At 40.7% G+C, this 14,763-nt stretch overlaps 1 protein-coding gene across 4 annotated transcripts in view; it reads right to left on the minus strand.

The window, feature by feature from the left end:
- The window catches only part of grid2 (glutamate receptor, ionotropic, delta 2), a 577,686-nt gene that overhangs the window by 285,968 nt on the left and 276,955 nt on the right, over positions 1-14,763 (minus strand). The gene's annotated exons all lie outside the window — the stretch shown is intronic.

The following is a 14,763-nucleotide window of genomic DNA, read 5'->3' on the forward strand; positions in this document are numbered from 1 at the left end:
TTTCACTCATTTACCTGACGAACATCACTGACATCCTGCAAGCAGGGAGCTGTAGATCTAATTTCTGCTCGTCTTCAGCGTTCTTTAGAGCATTTGAAGTGCATTCATGGCAGATATGCACTGTCACTACTCGATCCGTACCGGCAACACGATTTGTTCTGCGCATGCGCGAAAATGTTTCTACTTCCTGTTTGACATGGCAAAGCAATTTACGGCAGTTTTTTGAATTACTACCACTCGATCCGTACCGCGATAGTTTTTTATTTATTGCACAGCTGTAAATCAATACAAAATAAACAAAAAAGAACAATGAATATGAGATTTTTGAAGAGTTGATAATAATTGTTAATTGTTGTGTTTGTGTATTTGTCAGGAGATGGCGCTATAGTTCACATGTTGTTACCTATAAAAAGGGTATCGTAAGAATGGAAGAGTTGTTGCACCTGTTGTTGCAACTTTCTTGTCCTCATGCTTACCTGGATTTAAACATAACATTAATCATAAGCAAATACTTTGCAGTTAGGTTTGAAATTAAGGTAGGTAGGCCTATCTTGCTTTGTCAATAAAATATTTACCCATCATACAAATAAAATTTAAGACATCATCCAGCTCTTTACTTTCCCTAGTGACAGAAATATTACACAGTTGGTGAAATACAAGTGCTAATAATTTCCCATAAACCTTAATTGAATAATCACTAACAGTGATGAAGTTCCTTAAAAACTGATTTGTAGGCTACATTTAACATCTAGGATATCAAACCCTTGTAAAACTAGTAGAGGGATATTCAAATGCAAACTACAATATGCTTTATAAGATGTAACCAAAAAACAACTAATTAGCAGCAAGCCTGTAAGCTTAGTTGTTTTGATGCTTTTATACCATATAGTTAAATAGAATCTTTATAAGAATCTAAGTCTCCACATTTACGAGACCTCACTTGGAAAATACAAATGTAGACTATATATTCCAAGTTTATTATTATGTGGCACTAATTACATTGATTAAATAGTTTAGACTTGCTTGACCCCATTTGGGAAATTCAGATGTTTTTGTTTGCATTCAATATTTCATTTTTTAAAATGAAAAAGTTATTTTTTCTACTTCAACATACTTGTCTACAATATAAAGAATACATATGTCTGCATTTAAGAAACACACGGGACAATTTATTTATATCAAAAAATGTTTCCTGGGATGGATCCCCTTTGCTCCTTTTGTGGAGTGGAAGATGAGTCTGTCCCTCACCTTTTTGGGATTGTTTTCATGTAGTTACTTTTTTTTTTTTTTTTTTTTTTGGAAGAAATGTAGTTTGTTTGTATGTTTTTCTCTCTTAGACAATTTTTATTTGGAGTTTAAGGATGTCCCGTTTGTATTTTTTTGTATAACTCTGACAAAAGTCTTAAAGACAAGTTTTTTTTTCTTATAATTCTATGTATTTTTTTAGCTACGTTTTTTTTATACACAAGTGCATTTTTTTTGTCTGTTAAACCTTTCTTTATTATTTTTTGTAAAGATCTGAAATGTTATTTAGATACTGTCTTTTCTTCCAGCAATGCCAAAGCTTTAAAGTCCTCTATGCGGTGCAAGAAGTATATATGCCTTTTTATAATGTAAAAAGGGGAAAAAAAGGCATTGGCATATTTTTCTCTGTCTCTCTCTCTTGAACCTAATTTAGGCTACTATAAATTGCATGTCACCCCTTGCTCAATTTTGTTGTTGTTTTTTTGTGTGCTTTTTTTATAGTTTCCTTTTATATATATATATATATATATATATATATATATATATATATATATATATATATATATATATATATATATATATATATATATATATATGTTCTTTTTTATTATTTAATTATGTATTTGTTTGTTTGTTTGTTTGTTTAATTCATTTTGCTGTCGGTCTATTGTTTATATTTGTTTTGTTGTTGTTGTTGAATCCTTTTTGAACTGTGGCTGTTTGCTTTTGTATTTGTTCAATAAAAAAATTATAATAATATATCTTTTTAAAAAGTGACACTGTTGTCGCAAAAAACTTTGGCGATGACAGGAAGTGACGTCAAAAGTACGTTTTCGCGCATGCGCAGAACAAATCGTGTTGCCGGTACGGATCGAGTAGTGACATGCACAAGTGCCATAACATACTGAAGCTTTGGTAAAACCAACGTGTGTAATAAAATGACCGGAGCAATGCTATGCATTTCGCCGCCTTCATGCGCATTCAGTCGTTATAGCAACCGGGTAAACAGCTGCTTTGATGACGCAAACAAACCCCGTTTCGGACCCCAAAAAATATAATATGAACACAGTCCAACAGGAGCAGGGAGAGAGGGAGAGGGGAACAATTGAACTCTGGTTCGGTCCAGGCAATCGAACCAAGTGTGAATGCACCCTAATATTATCGCTACAGTTAGAGATCCATCCGTGTCCATGTCAGAAAAGGAATAAAAACATCATCAAAGTAGTCCATATGTGACAACAGTTAGTTAGAATATAAAATATCTTAAACGGTGTTCCGTAGATGAACAAGGTCTTACGGGTGTGGAACGACATTAGTGTGAGTCATTAATGACATAAATTTCATTTTTGGGTTTAACTAACCCTTTAATACAATGATTAAATGACCTACTCACAAACACACAAATCAGCTGGTGTGTGTACGACTTGAAGTGGCGTTGTGTAAGACCAGTCGGTTTATGACAATATCAAATTGCGGCAAAAGCTATTCGAAAACATACAAAGCCGTCTGCTTTCTAATCTTTTTTCACTGTATTTTGATGTCATGCATAGATCAGTCTGTGCAGTGTTGCTTTAAGTCAAACACAACTAATGCTTATAAATGAACCGGTTGAACAAATGAGTCAATGGATTACTCATAAAAACAGGCACTTGCCGCTACCTACTGGTGGAAGCAGAAAACTCAGTGAAAACCAGCAAATTATTATATTGGGCTGGTTTAGGCTTTTTTTCCTTTTCTTTTCTTATTTCCAGCAAGGTGAGCATGTACCTGTGTGTTCTCCAGTATCACTGACCATATCTGCAATGTTTCCCCCCTAATTGAAGCACTGAAAGAGTCATTCATCACAAGTGATTCTCCACATACTAACACGGATGGAATCAACCTGTGACTCATTAGAAATCTCCTCGGCATCCATCCTCCCTCTCCGCCTCCTTTTTCATCTAATTCTATTCATCTCTCTCTCTCTCTCTCTCTCTCTCTCTCTCTCTCTCTCTCTCTCTCTCTCTCTCTCTCTCTCTCTCTCTCTCTCTCTCTCTCTCTCTCTCTCTCTCTCTCTCTCTCTCTCTCTCTCTCTCTCTCTACCTTACCTGCGCGTCCTCTTATCTCCTCTAAGGGCTGGTCTCTGAACAAAGCCCCTCTGCGGTGATTGAAGTAGAGATATAAAACAAAGAAAGGGAAGAAATGTGGGATTTCTAAATTAAAGCAAAGCACCAGATGTCACGGATCTGGTCCCTAACATCTTTATGTGAAGGAAATATGCAAATCCCTCCTCCTTTGAGATTTATCAAATAGGCAGTCGACATGATGCAATTCTACTGTATGTTCAAAGTTAAAAGGCCATCATTTTGTCAGGTTTTTATCATCAGGTTTTTATGGGCAGCAGAGGATTTTGTGCATAAACATAAAATTATCTTTTTCAGTTGGGTCTTAATTCCTAGGCTAAAAATGTTACAAGGGGCTGTTCTCAGGACACTGGATAAAGCTTAGTCCCACATATTCATGATTTCATTGGTACGCTTAAACGTTTCAATAAATGTTGAAGCGAATTATTGAAGTTTCAATAAATACTGGAGCGAAAATTAAAAAGGTTGCACTAATCTCAGACATGTTCAAAGATCATCAGATGTTGTGGGTTTACTTCAAAATGCAATATTTAAAAGCTTTTATGGATTTCAGCTAAGCAAAATCATTATTTTGTAAAGCCAAGCAAATAGAGAGATGATTATCCATACGAAATGAGACCAAAGATTGAACGATACAAGGGTAGTAACATCTCTATATAAATGACAGATATAGTCTTTCGGGTGAGTGATATATAAATAAAATTAGCTGTTTAAGTTTAATTTTTAATATATTTAAAAATAAATAATAAAACATTTAACTTTATGAAAAAAGACAGTCATGGGGCCCAGAATTCCTAGAATAATTATTAAAATTGTCATGTCATGCGAAACTGCTTCTTTGTACATTTTCTTTAATGTGACAATTATAAAAGAGTGGTTTTCAGCATAACATAGTTTAGAGATTTAATCATTTTATAGATGCAGCATATGGCAACAATATGTTTCTTACTTATGTAATAGCTTGAAACATCCCACGCATGCTGTATTATTACATCTAAAACTTTTTTTATTTCTGTTTATTTATAATCATAATGCACACATTTCTTATGACCTCGTAGTAATTGAGGGCACTGCAGATTATTAAAATTAAAATGAAAAGAAATGTGTACTCTGTGTATTTTCAGTAAACGTGAGGCAGGCAGAGGTTCAAACACAAATAGGCAGTCCAATCCAAGCAACTATACAAAGGGAAGTCCAAAAGGCAGAAACAGAATAAACAGGCAATGGTCAATAACAAGATAGCAAAACAATATAGAAGGAAACGCTCGGTAAGGCAGGTTAACTGGCAATACTTCGCACAGGAATGATGGCATGGCCATGCTTAAATGTCCACCAAACAGGAAGTAACCAATGAAGCAGAGGGAGCGGCACAAAGTCAGTACTCGGGAGAGGGCTCCCTCTGCTGGCGTGGCGTTACAGAATCCCCCCCCCTAGGAGCGACTCCTGGCGCTCTACGAGGACGTCCCCGTGGTCGCGGTGCTGGACGGTCGGGTCTGGCTCGGTGAAATTCTTTGATTAGCGATGGATCCAGGATGTCGGGAGCGGCTACCCATGATCTCTCCTCAGGTCCGTATCCCTCCCAATCCACCAAGTATTGGAGCTGACCCCCTCTCCGTCTAGAGTCCAACAACTCCTTTACCGCATACGCCGGAGTTCCATCAATGTCCAGCGGTGGAGGTGGCTCCCGGTTCTCGACGTTGGGGTCAGCATCCGGGTGGACCGGTTTGAGGAGGGAAACATGGAAGGATGGAGAGACACGATAGTTAGCAGGAAGCTCCAACTGATAAGTGACCTCATTTATCTGTCTCAAGATTTTAAATGGGCCTACATACCTTGGGCTCAGCTTCCTGCTGGGCAGTCGTAACTTGAGGTCCCGTGTGGATAGCCAGACCCGTTGTCCAGGTTGGTAGGGAGGATGTGGGCGTCGCCGTCTATTGGCCTGGATTTCCTGGTTCCTGACCGCTCTTTGCAGACGCACATGAGCACTGTCCCACACCCTCTCACTACGTTGAATCCAGTCATCCACTGCTGGTACTAGAGATGGTTCACCTGACCACGGGAACATGGGGGGTTGATATCCTAGCACGCATTGAAAAGGAGTGAGTCCTGTAGATGAATGCCTTAGCGAGTTTTGCGCATACTCTGTCCATGGTAAAAACTCGGACCAACGATGCTGTTCACGACCACAGTACGACCTGAGATATCTGCCAATTTCTTGGTTCAGTCTTTCAACTTGTCCATTAGATTGAGGGTGGTAACCTGAAGTCAAACTAACATTGATGTCCAGTTGTTTACAGAAGGCCTTCCATACCTGTGATGTGAACTGTGTCCCTCTGTCAGACACGATATCTTCAGGTATACCATAGACTCGAAAGACATGATGAAACATTGCTTGGGCTGTTTCCATGGCTGTGGGGAGACCTTTCAATGGGATGAGCCGGCAGGCTTTAGAGAACCGGTCAATAATTACCAGGATGGTTGTGAATCCATTCGATAGGGGAAGATCAGTGACAAAGTCTATTGAAAGGTGTGACCAAGGCCTTTGAGGTATAGGCAGGGGCTGTAACAAACCAGACGGCAGTTCCTTGGGGGTTTTAGATTGTGCGCAGACTGAACAGGATTTGACGTAATTAGCTACGTCCTTGACCATGGACGGCCACCAAAATGAGTTCTGTGTGAGGTGAAGGGTTCTCGAAATACCTGGATGCCCAGAGCAAAGTGATGTGTGGACCCATTGCATGACTTGAATTCGGAGATTTGATGGAACATAGTGCTTGTTTGGCGGGCAACCTGGTGGTATGTGCTCGTTCTGTTGTTCTCGCTGAATGTTTTCCATCAAATCCCATGTAACTGGTGCAATGATGATAGATGGTGGGAGGACTGATCCTGGTCTGAATTCTGCTTGTGGGTGATCATGCCTTCTGGATAATGCATCTGCCTTGCTGTTCTTGCTACCCGGACGGTAGGTTACGGTGAACTGGAACCTTGTGAAGAAGAGTGACCAGCGTGCTTGGCGGGGATTTAGTCTTTTTGCACTTTTGATATACTCTAGGTTCTTGTGATCCGTAATGACCTGGAAGGGGTGAATGGAACCCTCCAGCCAATGTCTCCATTCTTCAATGGCCGCTTTCATGGCTAGAAGCTCCTTGTTGCCGACATCATAATTGCACTCTGCATCGGTGAGCTTCCTAGAAAAATATGCACAGGGAAACAGCTTGCCTGGTTGTCCATGGCGTTGCGAGAGCACTGCACCTATCCCACAGTCAGAAGCATCTACCTCCACAATGAATGGTAGGTTAGGGTCTGGATGTTTCAGGATGGGTGCTGTAGTGAAGCTGTTCTTTAGATTAGTGAATGCTTGAGAGGCTTGATCAGTCCATTTTAGTCTTGATGGTTTACCTTTGAGCAATGATGTCAGTGGTGCGGCCGTCGTGCTGTAATTGCGGATGAAACGTCTGTAAAAGTTGGCAAAACCCAGGAAGCGTTGAAGTTCCTTAACTGTGTTGGGTTGTGGCCATTCCATAACCGCTGTGATCTTGGAGTTATCCATTTCCACACCTTGATAGCTGATGTTGTATCCTAGGAATGAGGTACGTTGTACATGAAATTCACATTTCTCGGCTTTTACGTAGAGTTGGTTTTCTAGTAGTCTGGTGAGTACCATTCTGACATGACGCTTGTGCTCCTCCTCTGACTTGGAGTAAATCAGGATGTCATCAATGTAAGCGACTACGTACTTGTTCAGGATGTCTCTGAAGATTTCATTGATAAACGACTGGAAGACGGCAGGTGCATTGGACAGCCCATACGGCATGACCTGGTACTCATAGTGCCCCCTAGTGGTCAGGAAGGCAGTTTTCCACTCGTCACCTTCTTTAATTCTGATGAGGTTATAAGCACTTCTGAGATCTAACTTGGTGTAAATCTTGGCCTCTCGGAGCTGTTCAAGTGCTGCAGGTACTAACGGTAGTGGATAACGGAATTTAACTGTGATTTGATTCAACCCTCTGTAATCAATACATGGACGAAGCCCTCCATCTTTTTTCTCCACGAAGAAGAAACCGGCCGCTGCTGGTGAAGTAGATGGACGAATGAACCCTGAACTTAGGGCTTCTTCGATGTACTCTTCCATAGCTCAGCTCTCAGGACGTGAAAGAGGATAAATCTTACTTTTGGGGGGCATGGCGTTTGGTAAGAGGTCGATGGTACAATCCCCAGGACGATGAGGTGGTAGCAGCGTGGCTTTGGCTTTACTGAAGACCTCCTGTAGTTCCTGGTAGCATAACGGAATGGCGACTGGTTTTGACTCAGGGCTTTCTATACTGGTGGTTAGACATGGTTTGGTAATGCTGTGGTTTAGACAGTGAGAAAAACAGAACTGTGACCATTGCGTGATCTCACCATGAAGCCAAGAGATGACTGGGTCGTGAACAGATAGCCAGGGGTATCCGAGGATGATTTCATGACGTGGAGAGTTTATTACGTAGAATGTGATGGTTTCCTGATGAAACAGCCCTACTTGAAGTTGCATGGGCAGAGTTTGTTGACTGATACCGTCTCCGATGGGTTTGTTGTTGACGGCATTAACCATGATCGGAGGATTGCAGGGTTGCGTGGGGATATTGAATGTTGTGATGAGGTCTTGATGAATCAAATTTAATGCTGAACCGGAGTCAATCAGCGCTGCGAATTCAAAAGAGTCATTTTCAGTAGAAATCTTTACTGTGGTAGTGGGAGACTTGATATTAGTCAGTGAAAGACTGTCAACACTCACCCGGCTGTTTGTAATGGTGTTCCTCCGGGCTTTGAGTGGGCAAACAGAATTGCGATGGCCTGCCTCTCCACAGTAGAAACACAGGTTGTGGACTAGCCGTCGTGATTTCTCTTCATCAGATAGCCTGGTGACTCCTAGTTGCATGGGTTCAGGACTGGCATGGTCATTAGATTGGTTGGAGCTGGAAATCTGCGTTACTGGCTGGATAGGCATGTTTCTCACAGGGGTTGACTTGATTTGAGCAAGGTTGCTACGCATGAGATTGTCAATCTTGATAGCTAGTGTAATATAGTTTGAGAAAGAGAGATCCTCACCCTTGCAAGCAAGCTCTGTCTGTAGCTGTAAGTTCAGACTGCGTTGAAACATGGCCTTGAGTGAAACGTCATTCCAGCCACTCTGTGCAGCGAGCGTTCTGAACTCTATGGCGTAATCAGCGGCTGTCCTACGGCCCTGGGTCAGTTGCATGAGACGGGTAGAAATATCTTTTCCACCTGCTGGATACTCAAACACCTCTTTAAGTTGTTTCACAAAATACGGGTAAGATGTTTGAAACACACGGTCAGATTCCCAGACTGCCGCGGCCCACTCGATCGCTTTACCAGTGAGCAAAGACATGAGAAATGCACACTTCTTCTCATCAGACTCAAAATCACATCCTTGATGCATGAAATAGATTTCAACTTGCCGGAGAAATCCTTTACATTGCTCCGCTGTACCATCGAATTTATCTGGTAAAGCAAGGCTTACCTTCCGAGGCGTTGGCGGTGGTAGCGATTGTAGGTGTTGAGTAAGATATTCATTAGCCGCTTGAGCCTTAGCCAGTTGGTCTCTGTACTGTTTGAGCATATCGCCTTGATAGGCGAGTGCGGCCTGTAACTTGGCAACTTCTGCTGGATTCATCGAAGGCGAAGTATTATGTAAGGACGCTGAGGCGGCGTTAGAATCCATATGCAGTATTTATTTACAGGCTAGAGCAAACAATTCCAAATCGACAGGCAAAGGACATAAACGTGAGGCAGGCAGAGGTTCAAACACAAATAGGCAGTCCAATCCAAGCAACTATACAAAGGGAAGTCCAAAAGGCAGAAACAGAATAAACAGGCAATGGTCAATAACAAGATAGCAAAACAATATAGAAGGAAACGCTCGGTAAGGCAGGTTAACTGGCAATACTTCGCACAGGAATGATGGCATGGCCATGCTTAAATGTCCACCAAACAGGAAGTAACCAATGAAGCAGAGGGAGCGGCACAAAGTCAGTACTCGGGAGAGGGCTCCCTCTGCTGGCGTGGCGTTACAAGCGGCCACTTACTTCGCTTATTGGTTAAGTCCGCGCCTCTTTTGAGTATAATAAAACTCTTATTTGCAGTTCCTGGAAAAAAAAAACTGAACATAAATCAATCTTCTTTTGCATCTGGTCATTTCACAACCAAACTGACCTGATCTTGATTGGACTGCATTTATGATTTGTACAATGTTTACTTTATACTTTTATGGTGTTTTTGCATACTTTTTGAATCTTAAAAGCTCCTACAATATCCTTTAAGCACAATAGAGAAACATCTAATGAAAAACAACAACAATTGTTCATGATAGAAAGTAGTCGATTTCTCATTCAGCCTGATGGGGTTGACATACTTGCCCCTCCTGAATGAGATGAAAGTAAAATCCTCTTACTTTTATTTTTATTTTCTTGACTGAGGTCATGCAATGTTTCATCATACTTTGCTTATAGGTATTCAATACCAACACTGGTATGGAAAAGTCAGTGTGGGAGGATAATTTATGGGGCCAAAAGACTTTGACTTTACCAGAATGAGGTTACAAGAAGTGCACCTTTGCTGGAGAAAAGAGTAAAGAGAAAAGAGATGCTTTGAACAGATTTGGCTGAAGGCTAAATTCATACAGGAAAAAAAAGAAATCTCTCTTCAAACAAAGCAATGGTTCCAAGGGACATATTTGCTCACTGATTTTAAACAAAGGGCAGAGCGTGTGTGTATGTGTGTTTAATCAAAAACCGCAGGTGTGTGTGTGTGTGTGTAGGGACATCTTTTGTCATGAATATGGATGTGATGTTGTGTCTTCTCTCTGGCAGCATGCCTGCCTGCAGCTCAGTGCTGATTCGTCTGAAACCTCAACAGCATGTCCATCGCCAGCCTTAAACAGGAGGTGACATCACCACTCTGTCCACCACAGCACGCATCAAAGCAACATCTGATCTAAGTCTATTAGTCCATTACCCTCACACATGGGTCTCAACAAGGTGAGAGCTACTCGCTGCAAGCAGCTCTAAAGCTATCGCTCTGCACTCCTTAATATCCTAAATAAATTTAGTCAATTAAGGTAAATGTCTTTACACATACAGTATATGTATATCATATATATATATATATATATATGATTATTCGGATCTGATTTTTTTCAATGCGGCCGCAGTGTGAACAACCAAGGCGGATTTAATGTGACTTTTACATCAATCTATGTTGACATTTGTCACAATTATGCGCCGGCGAGTTAGCCCTAGACACAGACAGTAACATTAAAAACTTGACTAGATATGGAGCACAGCGATGGAGCGAGTCAATGGAGGGAGAGTGAGGGTCTTAGACCTAGTATATGGGGAGATACTTCAATTCAAGCTAAACTACAAGGATCCTACTGTAACAGCTCCGTTTTTTAAAACAATATCACACGAAATGGAAGAACGAGGACACAGAAGAACATTGCTTCAGTGCCAAAGGAAGGTGACAAAACACCAAAATAACCAATTGTGCTCTCTTTCTTTTCGTTCTTCTCCTCTTCAGCACCTGCTCATTAATTGTATGGCTTCCATTACACAAACATATTTAAATAAAATCGAAAATGCTTACTTCCTCCATAACCTCCCGAACTTTAGTGCAACAGCTTGCTGCGTATGATGTCATTGTTATTGTTCTTTTGCGCATGCGGGTCAGTTTGAAACCTCAGACAGTTCACACTGGAATCAGATATAGGCCACATTTTAAAAGATAATGTGAACAGCCACACCAAAAATCGGATCTGAGCAAAATAATCTGAATTGAGCATTAAGACTTGCGATTTGAATGGGGCCATATTAGTTCTTGTATGAATAGAAACACACTCTAAATAATCAATATTCTTCGTCAATTTTTCCACAACAGTTACCGTTGTTCATCTGTCCATCATCAAATAAAGCCCGCCGTGACAATTTGATTGGTCCGAACAGCTCTGGTTCGAGCATAGTTGCTCCACAACGGATCAAGTCCAGACTGAACTTCCTGAACTCAAATGTTGTGGGTGGGGCTAAGCTCGGCTGGCATCCAGGCTAGCTGAGTCAGTTTTAGAGTCATTAAAAACTCAATTGAAACATGAGTGAGTCACTGAATCATTCGCTCAAACAATTAATTTACTGATTCCTTCATAAACCCAACTCCAATAATGTGTCTGGCTTAGATATGTGTCAAATGATTCTGCTTTGCTTGCAATTATTTTTGTTGGCAGAGCAAAAATAGATAAAGTCACGGGCAACGTAGTGTCTAAAATGTATTTTTTTCTCAATATTAATTTCTTGTTTAAGAACTATTGTTGTATAAAAGCAATATCTTCTGTTAATATGATATACAGAAAACCAGCACTATTTCTCATGAGATATTGTATATACAGTAGTTTATTAATAATTGCTATAAAAAGATAGTAAAAAATATAATGTTTGTATTTTTCTTTTTCATTTTAGATTTTTTAAAAATCTTTTGTTATCTAAAATATACAGTATTTTTAGTTGAGATATTGAGAGAGGAGACAGGAAACAATGGATCGAAGAGTCTCTGTTTGGAAAATGTTACACCTGCCTTCAAACCGCAGGCCTTCCGCGCAAAAACTCCAATACATGCTGTACCCTCCAGGCCACTTCTCTGAAATCTAAATAGCATTTTTTCATAGTTTTGTCTGGTTCCACCAGGCTATTGGGGTGCAAATAGCCATGCTGTGTGGCCAGTGCTATTTACACCCAGTGCAAATAATCACTTCGCATTTTCCCTGTATACTGGCCGAGAGCTTATTTGACATCGCAAAGGTGCATGAGAGCTGAGAGTGCAGCTCTGTAGCCAGACTCAGTTGGAAAGATGTGAATGTGTGTGTGGAAAACTGCGAGTGTTTGTGTGTGCATGTGCATGTGTTTGAAGGACAAATACAAAAAGGAGAATGCTTGAAAGGACGATGTGACTGAAAAAAGAGAGGAATGAGCAGAAGGAAAGGTGAAGAAAGAAACGCTGATAGAGAGCTGCAAAAGAGAGCAATTGCACCACGGTGTGTCTGTGACAGATGGTCGGGCGCTGAGGAATGAAAGAAAAGGAAACGGTTGGGAATGATGTCCCTCTCATCGTTTCAAGTTAAAAGCAACTATCACAACTCTATTTCATCTTTTGGAGAAAGCAACCATTGTCCTGTTTACTCTCTAATAAACACAGCAGCGCTGTGATCATGCACTATCAAACCTGGTTTCCATTACATTCACGGTAGTACTGATCACTGGAACAGGGTAACTGAGGCCGGGTAGTTGTGAGGACAGTGGCACTCTCATTTTCTGCTTTGGCTCACTCTCTCTCTCTCTATTTCTCAGAATGCAATGTTCTTTGGAGGAGAATGAGCTGCAGCTTATTGTGCACCTCAATGCCTCTGAGCATTCAGCTCACTCCTCCAACACATCAGAGAGTTCTTGAGGCACACACGGAGCATGTGTGCAGATGTGACACTGTTTCTGGATTGAGTGTGTACCAAAAGGAAGAGAATCCTGAGTGTTTACATCAGAGGAAAGAGAGACAGTCTTAGCTATTTCCAAAGAGGTCAACAGGTCATAATGGGCTGAATGAAAACTCAAACATCCAACCAAATACTCAGAGCCTTGACCTATGGGCTTTCTGCTGTCATCAGCTCTTCTCTACCATTCCTCCCGCTGTCTGTTTTTCTCTCATAACCTCCTAACTTCCCATGATTCTCCTCTTAAATTCAACAGTACTGTTTTTGCACTCCTTTATTTAGCCTCTTCCAGTCTATACCTCAGCCCACAGAACACCCTAAATCGGTGGCTTCAATCTGATTTCTTTGCATTCAGAAGTCATTTTTTACATAATTTTGATACACTGTAAAAAGTGAACATGTGCAGTTGTTTCTTTAATGAGGTATTTCAACCTGATTGTAAATTCGAATTGTGTTGTAGTAACCTAATTCAGTCAGGCTTATAACATAAAATAAGGGAATGCTGTTTTATCTTAAATGAGATAAGTTCGAAAGTTTCTTTGTGAACCCTGCATTATACACCGTGCCTCATTTGTGATTTAAGGTTTTTAAACGTGACATTCATAAGGATACAAAATATTTATATTTGAAATAAATATACTTCTTTTGAACTTTCTATTCATCAAAATAATACTGAAAAGGTGTATTACGGTTTTGGCAAATATTAAGCAGCATAACTCTTCAACAATAATAATAATACAAAAAAAATACACCCACCCACACACACACACACACACACACACACACACACACACACACACACACACACACACACACACACACACACACACACACACACACACACACACACACACACACACACACACACACACACACACACACACACACACACACACACACACACAGATCAGGCATAACATTATGGCCAGGTGAATTGAAAAACACTGATTATCAGCACCTGTTAGTGGGTGGGATATATTAGGCTATAAGTGAAAATGTTGTCCTCAAAGTTGATGTGTTACAAGGAGGAAAAATGGGCAAGTGTAAGGATTTGAGCGATTTTGACAAGGGTCATTGTGATGTCTAGACGACTGGGTCAGAGCATCTCCAAAATTGCATCTCGTGTTCCCGGTCTGCAGTGGTCAGTATCTATCCAAAGTGCTCCAAGGAAGGAACAGTAGTAAACCGGCGACAGGGTCATGGGCGGCCAAGGCTCATTGATGCACATAGGGAGTGAAGGCTGGCCTGTCTGGTCCGATCAAACAGAAAAGCTACTGTAGCTCAAATTGCTCAAGAAGTTAATGCTGGTTCTGATAGAAAGGAGTCAGAATACACAGTGTATCACAGTTTGTTGCATATGGCAATGCACAGCCGTAGATTAGTTGGTGTCCATGCTGACCCTTGTCCACTGCCGAAAGCACCAATAGTGGGCACGTGAGCATCAGAACTGGACCAAGAAGCTATATATATTTGGTATACTTATTATTTTATTGTGCAAAAACTTGCTAACGTCATTGCATAGGAAATAGTATCAATGCCCTGTTGCTATTGCATGTGAGTAATATGTGTTTTGAAAACATTATCCATCCAGACAGAGCATTAGGAAATCATTTACATAAGGTTTGGAGATGCAGCTGCTGTCAGTTGGCTGCTTCATCTTTGTGAACTCAACATTACACTGTACCTCATTTACAAAGCAAAATGCTCCCAACAAACATATAATCCTCTGAAGCGAAGTCATTAAAATAAACCATCCACTTGTTTCTAATGCTGGGATTCTTCTGAAGTCTGTACAGAGATGCAAACGAGCTGCTTAAATTGGACACGTCAAAGCAAACGTTCTTTCACTCTTCCATTTGTCCTGTT

This window comes from Pseudorasbora parva, chromosome 13, assembly GCF_024679245.1.
Source record: "Pseudorasbora parva isolate DD20220531a chromosome 13, ASM2467924v1, whole genome shotgun sequence".
NCBI classification, from domain to species: Eukaryota; Metazoa; Chordata; class Actinopteri; order Cypriniformes; family Gobionidae; genus Pseudorasbora; species Pseudorasbora parva.